Source organism: Bufo gargarizans, chromosome 3 (genome assembly GCF_014858855.1).
Source record: "Bufo gargarizans isolate SCDJY-AF-19 chromosome 3, ASM1485885v1, whole genome shotgun sequence".
In the NCBI taxonomy this organism is placed as follows: Eukaryota; Metazoa; Chordata; class Amphibia; order Anura; family Bufonidae; genus Bufo; species Bufo gargarizans.
In genome coordinates this window covers 302485037-302497566 of record NC_058082.1, presented here as the reverse complement: position 1 = coordinate 302497566, position 12530 = coordinate 302485037, and positions in this window count along the sequence as shown.

The window sequence follows — 12530 nt, the reverse complement described above, 5'->3', positions numbered from 1 at the left end:
ATTGCTGGTTAAATGCACTTGGTGTGACAGCTTCACCCTGATGTAGGCTTTAGCCAAAAAACAACCACACCATTGAGGGTTAAATGCACTTGGTGACAGGCGCAGCTTGCCCCTGATTTTGTATATGGCCAAAAAATGAACAGACTATTGCTGGTTAAATGCACTTGGTGTGACAGCTTCACCCTGATGTAGGCTTTAGCCAAAAAACAACCACACCATTGAGGGTTAAATGCACTTGGTGACAGGCGCAGCTTGCCCCTGATTTTGTATATGGCCAAAAAATGAACAGACTATTGCTGGTTAAATGCACTTGGTGTCACAGCTTCACCCTGATGTAGGCTTTAGCCAAAAAACAACCACACCATTGAGGGTTAAATGCACTTGGTGACAGGCGCAGCTTGCCCCTGATTTTGTATATGGCCAAAAAATGAACAGACTATTGCTGGTTAAATGCACTTGGTGTGACAGCTTCACCCTGATGTAGGCTTTAGCCAAAAAACAACCACACCATTGAGGGTTAAATGCACTTGGTCGCAGCTTGTGCTGGCGCACCACAAGACACAAAATGGCCGCCGATCACCCCAGAAAAATGAGACTGACAAACGGTCTGTGCAGCCTAAAAACAGTGAGCAATTGAGGATCAGCAGCTCAATGATCCACAGCTGCAGATCGATCAGTTAATCAAGTCCTTTGGAGGAGTTAATCTGCCTAATCTCGCCCTACTGTCGCAGCCGCAACCTCTCCCTACGCTAATCAGAGCAGAGTGACGGGCGGCGCTATGTGACTCCAGCTTAAATAGAGGCTGGGTCACATGGTGCTCTGGCCAATCACAGCCATGCCAATAGTAGGCATGGCTGTGATGGCCTCTTGGGGCAAGTAGTATGACGCTTGTTGATTGGCTGCTTTGCAGCCTTTCAAAAAGCGCCAAGAAAGCGTCACAAAAGCGCCAAGAAAGCGACGAACACCGAACCCGAACCCGGACTTTTACGAAAATGTCCGGGTTCGGGTCCGTGTCACGGACACCCCAAAATTCGGTACGAACCCGAACTATACAGTTCGAGTTCGCTCATCCCTAATCATGACAAATCTGAGATACTTAATATCTCAGCCCCAGATAAACATATGATGGAAGTAAAAAAGCACACTTCCTTCCAATGGCCGAAAGAAGCTATTAAACATTTGGGAATCATGATCCCGGCAAACCCCTTACATCTGTTTAGATTTAACTATGTCCCCTTATTTAGTAAAATCAAAACCTACCTGGCCTCTATCAAGCTACCTTTCCTTTCATGGTTGGGTAGGAAAAATCTACTTGCTACCTATGTTCTTCCGCAGATCCTTTATACCCTGAGATGTTTACCTATCCCGCTGGCAAACAAGTTCTTCTCTAATTTCCAGATTCTCTTCAGTAATTTCCTCTGGTCCAACAAAAAACCACGACTAGCATACCCTCTACTTGTTAGGAAAACAAATAGAGGAGGATTGTCCTTACCTGATCTTAAAACCTATCTCCATGCCAGTTGGAGAGGTGGATTGAACTAGCTAGACCCCTTAATGGTTCACTACATGTAGCATTGGAAAAAGCTCTGTTAGGAGAGGACGCTACTCACAATTTTTGGGTCCTCTCCCCAACCAAAAAGAAAAAGAACCCTCTTAGTGCCTTAACGTACTGCATGCTCCAATTTTGTAACAGCTCAGAGGCCCTATCAATGTCTGCTAACAAACTATCCCCCGTAGCCCCACTGTCTGTCCTCCCGTACTATCTTAATAAAGGTGGAAGTGACTTTCATAAAGCCTGGTCATACCTTTCAGACCTTAAAATCTCCGACCTGGTTAAAGCCAAAAACCTCCCGGAGTTCCTAAAAAAAGTTCATGCTTATATACCTGAATCTCTGCGTTCCAGGCTAGTTGAATTAGACCTAGAACTTAGCTGCAAAAAGTATAGGAAAATACATGCGAAACCTTATGACGATCCCACTTGGCTCGAAAATTACACTCTACTCCCTTCCCCCCCCCCACAAAAACCCTATCCAAGCTATACTCCCAACTTATATTTGACTCCTCAAGTGAGAAACCCACCTATTTAAGAGCTTGGGAACGGGAACTGCAGATATCTCTCTCAGACGAGGAAGTCAATGTAATTTTAAAGCACTCCCATGGATTTTCAAGGTGCGTTCGCATCCAGGAGAATTCCTTTAAAATGATATCTAGGTGGTACAGAACCCCAGACTTCCTGTACAGAGCCCACTTGTCACCCTCAGATAAGTGTTGGCGCTGTCAAGAAGAATGTGGATCCATTTCACACATCTGGTGGTCCTGTAAAGCTATCTCCAACTTCTGGACAGAAGTGGAACAAATTTTTAACAGAGTCTGCAGTTCCCGTATCTCTCTAGCGCCAGCTCTCATACTACTGTGGCTGCCACATGGAGGTTTCAAGCCTTCTCCCAATAACCTGACCACGCATATGATAGGAGCAGCAAAATTTGTTGTTCCCACCAAATGGAAAAACACTGATCCACCCACCATTAAAGAATGGTTAGAGAAAGTACACCAGATTTGCCTCATGGAAGAAATGGTGGGTTGGAAAAGGGGGAGCAGGAAAACCTTTCTAAGCACGTGGCAACCGTGGTTGGATTTCTACAAGAACTATAGCTAGCTCAATTACTCCCACTCTTTGATAAAGAACATAAACTTACACCTACTCGCTGATTCAGTGTTTAGGCCTACAAGAATTCATACGTAACGGAACACCTTTTTACCACCTCAAAGTTTTACGTTTGGTGTCACACCCTTGTCCAAACATACTTCAACAAACGCACCCTAATGTGTCCTAGGTTACTTGAGTCTGTCAGTTACTTTATGTATATGGTACAAGATTGCTCCCATGTCTTATATCTCTAGACTGAAACTACCCATAGGTTATGTTCACCAGTTTACTATGTTATGTTCTGGAACTGACTGTGCAGTTATTTACTGTAAGCCAAGCCACGTGGTGTGCCCAATATGACCAAGTCATGGACTGACATTCAGAATCACACCTTGCCTTACAGGAATTGGTCTATGAGAAAATAGTCCACATATCCTTCTTGCATGTACTATCTACATTCTCAAACTGCACCTAGAAATATGTATGTGTCAACCGAGTAGTTAGTGGATGTCTCTACGCGATTACGGCATTTCATGTGTCTTATGTGCCTTATTGTACTGTAATGGTCTCTCCATGTTTGTTACTTATTGAAAATTCTTCAGAAATAAAGAATTTACAAAAAAATAAAAAATATACCTATGAACTCAGAGTTGAAATTGCTGAAACCACTCCTATCAGGTTAAGGAGCTAATAGTCTCTTCTTTAGGAACACCCCTTTTGTGATGTCATGCCTGCTATTTAAGTCAATGTAATGTGAATAAAGCTCTCTCTTCTACCATGGCTTAGGGAAGATAAGATGCTTTCATGAAACCACCTAGTGTGTCTGGTCTCATTATGAAAGCAGTATAGCATGTGCATATTTATACTTCTAATTGATTTGGCACCACACAAACAAGATGCGAAGCGCATGAATTGCGCTGACACCTTTACTGGCCGTGATTTCCGTTTCCCACAGGAACTCTGGGCCAGTTTGAATTTTTAAATTCTGTTGCATTCAGGCCTCTTAAAGCATGATCTGCTGGGTTATGCTTTGTGTCAATATGATGCCAATGTTCCAGATTTGTTATTTCTCGAATTTTCTCAACTCTATTGGCGACAAAGATATGGAATCTTCAAGCTTCGTTGTTTATGTATCCTAAGACAAGTTGTGAGTCTGTCCAAAAATATTCTTCATCTATTTTAAATTCCAATTCTTCTTTCAAAAATATGCTTACTAATGCAGAAACTACGGCTGCTGTCAGTTCAAGTCTTGGTACTGTCTGAATACTGGTAGGTGCAAATCTAGCCCTTCCCATAACCAGGGCACAGTGTAGCTTTTCTTCTCCTATCACTCTAATGTAGGAGCACTGACCATAACCATAACTACTGGCATCTGAATAGTGATGAAGTTCTATTTTCTTGTACTTTCCGAAATCTTGAGGTACAAAATATCTGGGTATCCGAACTTCTCTCAAGTTTTGCAAGTCTCTTATCCAACTCTCCCACCTTGGCCTCAAATTTTCAGGTATGGGCTCATCCCATTCCAACTTCTGTCTGTATAATTCTTGTAATATTTCTTTTGCTCCGAGGATGACTGGGGCCAAGAATCCCAATGGATCATATATAGAAGCCACTGCGTAAAGAATGGTACGTCTAGTTGCAACTTTCTCTTCAATAGATACTTTAAAGAAGAACTTGTCGTTCTCTACGTTACATCCCAATCCAAGTACGTTCTGAACTGGAAGATGATTATAATTGAGATCTACATTCTTCATTGTTGATGCAGAGTCACTGATGGATTCCAGTACCTCTCTGTTGTTTGAGATGAATTTATGAAGGCACAGGTTTCCTCTTGCGCATAACTCTTGGCTTTGTTTCACTAGTTAGATTGCAGATTCTGTAGACTCTAGACTTATAAGACCATCATCTACATAAAAGTTTTTCTACAGAAAATGTGCTGCTGATGGGCAATCCTTTTCATTCTGATTGGCCAGGTACTTCATACCATAATTGCCGCAACCTGGAGATGATGCTGCTCCAAACAAGTGTACTTTCATTCTGTATTCTGCTGGCTCTGTATCTGTATCTCCTTCCTCCCACCATAGGAACCTCAGGAAGTCTCTATCTTCATTATTCACATGAAACTGGTGGAACATATTTTCAACGTCACACATGACCGCTACCGGATACTTTCTGAATCTACAGAGTCCTCTAGGCAGTGTGTTTGTAAGATCTGGTCCTTTTAGTAGATGATCATTCAATGCAACACCATCGTACTTTGCTGAGCAATCAAATACAGTACTACTCTAATCTTATCTGGTTTCTTTAAGTGATAAACACCTTGATGCGGGATGTACCAAACTTCTCCTTCTTTATGTTGGTTATCAACTTTCTCTGCATGTCCTTCTTCGAGGATGCCTTCCATGAATTTCAAATAATCATTCTTGAGTTTGGGATCTCTTCCCATCCTTTTATTCAAACATTTTAATCTTGCTAGGGCAAGATTTCTGGTATTTGGCAGACGAGGTCGCTCAGTAAAAGATAAGGGCATTTCAAGATGACCTTGTTGATTCTGCTGAATACTTTCTTCTAGAGAGTGTGTACGAACTTTATGTCTTCTTGGGATACACTCTTTTCTTTAGAACTTATGTCTGCAAAGTCAGATTCAAGGATCTTGATTACTTTCGCTGGACTTACAGTTGGTAACTCATGGACAGATATTAGATGACACAATCCTGTCGCCTCTCTTGAGTTTGCGATCTGCTGTTTTCCTCCAACAACACCCCATCCTAGATCAGTTTGAACAGCGTAGGGTTCACCCTTTCCTTCTGTGATTACCTTTCGTGGTACCAAGGCTTCTGGACAATCATAGCCTATCAACAGTCCAACACCAAACTCCTTAAGCGGGGACATTTCATGAGATATGACAGATAGGTGCTCCCATTCATTGGCTGTTTCAGAGGTAGGTATGTGATCTCAATCTAGAGGTATATTGTCTTTTGTATAGGCTGGAGGTAGATCTAATGTGCAGTTTAAAATGAAGTCCTCAAACTCTCAGTCCTTTGACCCTTTGACTGTTCACTAATGTGTCTCTCCCCATCATTGTGGTGAGTTTGAGCTTCACTGGTTCTGTAGCCACTTGTAATGTCTTGCAGATTTCTTGATCAATGAAGGTGACGTCACTCTGGGCATCCAGTAGCGCATAGGCGTATACTTACTTGTTCCTCCTTTTAGGATTTGAAATGCAAACTGGTACAACCATCGATATGCCATTGATTTATCCTTCCATCACTCTGCAAGAGAATACCGATACTTTCTCTCCTTCCTCAGTATCTTTAGGTATTGAGGATTTATCCTTCTTTGGATGTTCTTCATGTAGTGGTGTAAGATGGCATCCTTTGCAAATGCTGCATGTGGCTTTTTTCTTACACTCCTTAGTAACATGGCCTTTTCTTAGACATCTGAAACACAGTTGGTTATCCAGTACAAACCTTTTCTTTTCATCTGGGGACTTCTCCTGCAATTATTGATACTTGTGTATGGAGTGGTTCTCTCCACAAAACATACATTTGAAGGTAGTCTGAAGATTTGTAGGTTCTGTCTTTCTACTGATCCCAGTAGTGAATCTGGTCTTTCCCTCATAGGTGTCTGGACCTTTAGCTGCTGTGTTGGTTGCCAAGCTAGTTGCTATTGCATGTCTTATATCTCTCACAGGTCTTTCTTGTAAGGATTTTAAGATGTAAGATGTTGTTACTGGATTACATGCTATCCATGATTGCTTATTGACGAACTCAAAGAACTCTTTAAAACTTGGGAAGTTCTTATCTAGATATAACCGTTTAGTCACATAGCAATTCCATCTAGAAGCCACTTCTTCAGGTAGCTTATTTAGCATCCTATGGTTTTCAATATAGTCGTTCAGTACTTCCAGTCCTTGAACATGTGGGATGGCATTGCTGCATGCTTGCAGGAAGTCGCCATACTTTTGGAGTCTGAAGTGTTCTTTAGGACCTATTTTAGGCCAGTTATTCAGTTTCTCTCTAAAGGCACTTTGTACTAAGAAAGGATGACCATATCTTGCATTAAATTTTTCCCAAGCTTGCTTGTAGGCTTCTTCGTCTCTCCTATAGAAGTTACCTTCAAAAACTTCCTTTGCTTCCCCACCAACATATTTCTGAAGGTAGAATAACTTGTCAACTGGACTGAAGCAATGGTGCTCAATAATCATTTCAAAGCTTGCCTTCCACTCTATGAACTTCAGTACGTCTCCTGAAAATACAGTGGGTTCCGGAACGGGAAGTCTAGCGAGGATTGTTCTTTGCTGGGACAATAGTTGTAAAATTTTCTTGACTGTTGCAGTGACATCTAGGATCAGAATCGTCCTGTTCTATTTTCTCACTTACTTCTGAATTAGGTAAGTCCCTTTCTTCATCTTTTCCAGTACAGATAGAGCGTAAATTCACTCACCTTTTTCCTAACACCGGACTAGATCTCTCTTTATCTTTCTGAGTAGGGATTGAAGGATAATGACTTATTTCCTCACTAAATGCTGGAGATTTCCTTCCATTCTCCTGGGTGTATGGAGGAAAGTAGCAGTCTGCTTCTTCACTTAGTACAGATTTGAACCTAAGACTACTCTGATTAATATCCTCTTTGTGCACTCTGATTCTGGCTTCTATGATCTTAACTTCTTTCTGCCTTTCCAGACTTTTCATCTCCGCTTCCATTTGATGGCACTGTGCCTCCATTTGATGGCGCTGTGCTTTCTGTTCTCTTGACTGCAAGTTGTTCAGCTAATTCCTTTCTTTTAGCTGAAGTACTTGAGGACTCTGATATGTGGGTGGCACTTTTGCTAGCAAAGGAAGTCCCACTTGAGATTGTGGTTTCCCCTAAGGACTTAGCGTAGTCTCTCATAAAAAGCTCATTTATTCTTCTTCTTGTTTTAACTTTATCATAATTTGCTGCAGATGAAAGTTCTCTCATTAGCTTTACTAAATCTTTAGTGACCGCAGTACATGTGTCCATGTTCCTTACAATAACCTGGGAAGGTGTCGTACATGACCGCAGGTTGACATATGCTGCCATAAGCTCTGATTCAGATTCTTCTATCGTCTGTACCATATCACTCAAGTTCCTTTTTATACTTTCTTGCTTTAGCTTTCCACGAATGTCTTTAATGTATGATTTCCACCTATCATACATCTGGGCAAACTTTTTCTCTTTTAATGCTGCTTCTTGCTCCAAATTTTCTAGTATCTTTGAGGTTGGTTTTCTGGCACGTGATGAACGTCTTAGTTGATTTGTTTGGGCTATATTAGTTTGAGGCAAGACTAGTGCTGCATTAGACTCTTCTAACTCAGACAGGTTCTCTTGCTCTTCCCCCTCTACTCTATCTATCTTTGTATCCTCTAACAGTGGCATGGTAATACTAAGCTCAGACATTTTACTTTGAATGCTATAACAATCAATAATAACAAAAAAATGCTGTTCACTTTAAATGCAATATTGACAAATGCAGAAATAAATGACTTTCACTTTAAATGTAACAGCGATAAATGCAGGCAATAACGTACTTTTACTTTAAATGCAATAGAGACCATGTATTACAAACTGCCCTTTGTCTTTTATTCCTGAACACGTAAATGTCACTTTATACCTAAACCTATGTGCAATGATAAGTAATAAGGAAAGCTCTGACCTTATTCTGAAGAGCAGGAACAAATATCAGTCTTAAAGGAGACTTGTCTTTTCTTGATGATGCAATGTTCTGTGCTGACTTGCGAAGCTCTGTGATGACTTGCGATGCTCTGTGCAGACTTGCGATGCGCTGGCTTGGAAACGCTGCTGCAGACTTTGGGCCTAGTGGCAGGAAACTAGCTGGCTGCAGTACGTGCCCTCTTTATGGATAGTGGTGCGGGCACTCTAGCTCTGGACTTTGGCCTCCCACAATGCGTCTCTTTCTCTCTCTAGGGATCGCAGGAAGGTTCGCGCTCTTTCTCTGACTATTTTGCCTTTGCTATTCTGCCACTTTAAGAGTCGGCTGCAGTTTGACTAATGCACACGTTCTATGGCCTCTATTGTAGCTCCGCTGAGGTGTCTTTGCTTGCTGACTCAGGGAAAAGTTGCTGCGCTGCGGTATATGCTGATGCTGTGCTGCTCTAATGCACTCTTTACTGTGCAAGTTGAGGAGCGTTATCACTTCGCCCTCTGAGAGCTATAGTTTCACTGTGGCAGGCGCAGCACTATGAAGTGCTTTTTCCGCTGTGGCATTACAAGAATTTTGATATCTCTGACTTTTAGTCTAACCAGGATGTCTATTACTCTGTAATTTTTCTAGTGCCGTTCTATGGGAAAAAATTTTTTTTAATGTTGACAGGAAAAAAGCTATTGTTTTTTAAATACAAAAATGGAAAAAACTGTTATGTCCTGAAACACAAAATAAGCCACATGTTTCAGAACCCTAACCCCGACCATCAGCTGTTTGAGAAGGCAGCGGCACTTACTGTAGCGCCACGGCCCTCTCGCAGCTTTCCGCAGGCCAGTGACGTCACAACCATAGGTCCCATGACCTAGGCGCAGCTCAGCGCCACTGAATGTTTAAACAGCTGCGTGGGTGTTGGACCCCTTCTGATCAGATGCTGATAACTAGAGATGAGTGAATCGAAGTTGACGAAGTGGAATTCGATCAGAATTTCAGGAAAATTTTTATTTGCACCGAATTCGAATTTCCTCACGCTTCGTGGTAACGAATCACATTTTTTCCTAAAATGGCTGCTGCACATGTGAGGACATGGAGCAAAGAACTCTGAGAACGAGGGATCACCCACAATGCCATGCATGCAGCTAATCAGCAGCCAGCCAGCCCAGTGATGTCACAGCCCTATAAATAGCCTTAGCCATCTTGGATTCTGCCATTTTCCAGTGTACTTAGTGCAGGGAGAGACGTCCGAGGGCGCTAGGGACAGTGCTAGGAAATACTTCATTGTGCTAAAAAAAAACAATTTACAAGTTCAGGGAAAGATTATTCAAGGTGTAGGGAAAGGATAGGGAGAAATCATTCTGCGGTATTTTCTCCGGCCGAATACCATAAAAGTGACTGAACTGAAGACATCCTGATGCATACTGAACGGAATGCTTTCCATTCAGAATGCATTAGGATAAAACTGAAGCGTTTTTTTCCGGTATTGAGCCCCTAGGACGGAAGTCAATACAGGGAAACTTTAATGCTAGTGTGAAAGTACCCTTAGGCCTCATGCACACGACAGTTGTTTTTTGCGATCCAATGCGGTCCGCAAAATGGGGTTCCGTTGTTCCGTGATCTGTTTTTGGTTCCGTTGTGTTTCAGTGTGTCTTCCGTTTTTTGGGGGGACCGTCAGGAAAAAAGGAAGGACAAAAAAAAGTGTCATTTTAATATCTCCACCCAGAATACTGATATATATGCTGGTCACCTGAGTTTGTTTTGGTGGCCATTTTCTGTAGTCTATACAGGGTACAGAGGTTTGTTTGGTTGCTTGTCTTTGCTGTTTTACCATGGCGGATGACTCAGAGGAAGTTGTCGTATTGCACTGGCTTGTTTCTCAGCGATGGGGACAGCGATCCGTTTTGTTGGACGAGGAACCTAGTAGAAGGCGGCGTTTTTGGGTCCATCCGATTGCTTCACAACGCTACCAGAAAGGACACTTTCATACCCTCTACCAAGATCTTCGGCAGCATCCAGAGAAGTTTTTTTCCTTCTGTCGCATGTCAGTGGCTACATTTCATCGCTTGCTGTCGTCTCTACGTACTGTCCTTACCTTCATGGACACCAATATGAGGCGCAGCATTTCTCCAGAGGAAAGGCTCATCGTTACGTTGAGGTAAGCAATATCTTACTTATATTTTAAACAGTAATGTGCACTGCTTCTTGTAGGAGGAACTGTCACGGCTGTTTAAGGGTAACAAGAGTATACACAGTAAAAAGAGCTACTGACCGGACCCAAACTAGGGAAGAGAAAGGGTGACCCCTGTCAGACCCTCAACACTCTCCCTATGCTGCTAAAGCACATGCCCGGATCCAAATGGTGGAACGAGGCATGCCCGCGTACCTTAGACTGATGAGCCCTGTAACCCCTACAATAGTGGAAGGGGCACGGCCTCCGATGCCCTGCACAGAATAAGGAGGGAACCAGGGCAACCTCAGATCCAGTCAGGAAATCACCAGGTACATAACAAAGTCTGCACACTTAGCTGATGGAGCTGCAGCCGTAGAGAAGACGGATCCAAGGACCGCTGGCAATATCCGGAGTGCTTGCAGCAGCAGAACACAGGTCCAGAGAACTAGTAGCTAAAGGAGTGAAGATACTCAAGGCAGAGCTACAACTGAAAGGAGAAATATAATCCACGCCCTGCAATAGGAGGAGGGGTGATTTAAAGGCAGAGAAATCAAACGCAGGAGAGACAGCTGAGAGTAAGACCTCATCACAGGGGCGGAGAAACAGAACAGTGAGAAAACCTCCAACCCTAAGTGACATCATCACAGGGGTGGAGACACAGAGCTTTGAGAACGTCTCAAAGCTCTGGTAGTGACAGTACCCCCCCTTCTACGGGTGGACTCCGGACACCCAGGACCCACCTTCCCAGGATGAGCCCTATGAAATGCCCTGATAAGGCGAGTGGCTTTAATGTCCGACATCGGAACCCACATCCTCTCCTCAGGACCATAACCCTTCCAATGAACGAGGTACTGAAGAGAACCGCGGACAATGCGAGAGTCCACAATTCTGGAAACCTCAAACTCCAGATTGCCATCAACCAAAATCGGAGGAGGAGGCAAAGAGGAGGGTACCGTGGGCTGGACATATGGTTTTAAGAGAGATCTGTGAAAAACATTATGTATCTTCCAAACCCGTGGAAGATCAAGGCGGAAGGCAACAGGATTGATGACTGACAAAATTTTATAAGGCCCAATAAACTTGGGGCCCAATTTCCAGGAGGGAACCTTCAGTTTAATATTTCTTGTAGACAACCACACCAGATCACCCACATTCAGGTCCGGACCAGGCACACGTCTCTTATCAGCCACACGCTTATACTTCTCACTCATCTTTCTGAGATTACTCTGAATCTTTTGCCAAATGGTAGACAAAGACGAGGAAAATCTCTCCTCCTCAGGTAAACCAGAAAGAGCCCCTCCCGAGAATGTCCCAAACTGCGGATGGAACCCATATGCACCAAAAAATGGTGACTTATCAGAAGATTCCTGACGACGGTTGTTCAAAGCAAACTCAGCAAGAGGGAGAAATGAACACCAATCCTCCTGGTTCTCTGCCACAAAACAGCGCAAATATGTCTCCAGATTCTGATTGAGGCGCTCAGTCTGACCATTCGACTGCGGGTGAAAAGCAGAAGAGAAGGACAGCCGAACCCCCAGGCGAGAACAGAAAGCCTTCCAGAACCTGGACACAAACTGCGTGCCTCTATCGGAAACAATCTCAGAGGGAATGCCGTGCAATTTAACAATATGATCGACAAAAGCTTGCGCCAACGTTTTAGCATTGGGTAAACCAGGGAAAGGAACGAAATGAGCCATCTTGCTAAAACGGTCCACGACCACCAGGATCACCGACTTCCCCGAGGAACGAGGAAGATCCGTGATAAAGTCCATGGACAGGTGTGTCCAAGGACGGGAAGGTATGGGTAACGGGAGAAGGGAACCTGAAGGTCGTGAACGAGGGACCTTAGCGCGAGCGCACGTCTCACAAGCCGCCACAAAACCCTCCACAGACTTACGAAGAGCCGGCCACCAAAATCTCCGAGCAATGAGATCTACCGTGGCTCTACTCCCGGGGTGACCAGCAAGAACTGTATCATGATGTTCCTTAAAGAGTTTGTGACGTAGCTCAGGAGGCACGAACAACTTCCCGGA